Consider the following 930-nt stretch of genomic DNA (forward strand, 5'->3'; position numbering starts at 1 on the left):
AAAGAAATACACTGAGCTTCAGTGCAGTTTCATGATATTATACAATCATAGTTTACAGTGGGATTATCCTCCTTTTCGAAAATATAGTTTACAGCGAGATTTCATAGTGGTTAGAGTGAATGAAACACATCTCGAACTTGTGCGAAATACTGCAAGACACGCCCAACGAGGATGTATGTGGTATCTTTGTGAAACCTTTAAATGTTAACCAAATTTTGAAAACGCTCAAGTATTTTTGAAACTCATGTGAGTATACTTTTTTATTAAAATTGAATTGGAGCAACAAAACTTTATTCAGCAGTTCACGTGGTTTGTTTGTTTAAAACATTATTTTGTTTGTTTGTGAAAATAGGTTTTATGAAGGTGCTCAACATAGGTGTAATTCTTGTATAAAACATGTGAAGCTACGTCTTCCTGGCAAAATAGCATAGTTGCAGAGGAATCATTATAAAATTTACCATACTCTCCCATTTGATTTAAGTGGGAGTATCATAAAAGTATCATACATGTCCACCTAAGAAAAATATGATATGGCACTACAATTAATTGGATCTGCCTGTTTATCAAAAAAAAAATTGGATCTGCCTGATGGATGCAAAATACAGTGTATGCATGACATCTAATTCCCTCTCTCTCATGTGTATGGATTTAATTTGGTGTGGGATTCATAGCAGTATAAGTGAATGTGACTTATGTGAACATCTCCAATAGATCCTGTATCCGTAAAAAAAACTACAATTTATGGGAGCTTTGGGCCAAGAAAGTCTACAACAGAACTCGTGAACATGCAATAAATTTAAAGAATCATGTAAACTTAGTCGCAACTTCCTTCTGACTTAGGGGAAGTTTTCCTTCCCGTAAACTTTTGGCGGGCTAGAAACCGCTTGAAACTTTCCGACACGGCGCCGCCGCCATGCCAGACGCTACCAT

Source organism: Triticum dicoccoides, chromosome 4B, assembly GCF_002162155.2.
Source record: "Triticum dicoccoides isolate Atlit2015 ecotype Zavitan chromosome 4B, WEW_v2.0, whole genome shotgun sequence".
Lineage (NCBI taxonomy): Eukaryota > Viridiplantae > Streptophyta > Magnoliopsida > Poales > Poaceae > Triticum > Triticum dicoccoides.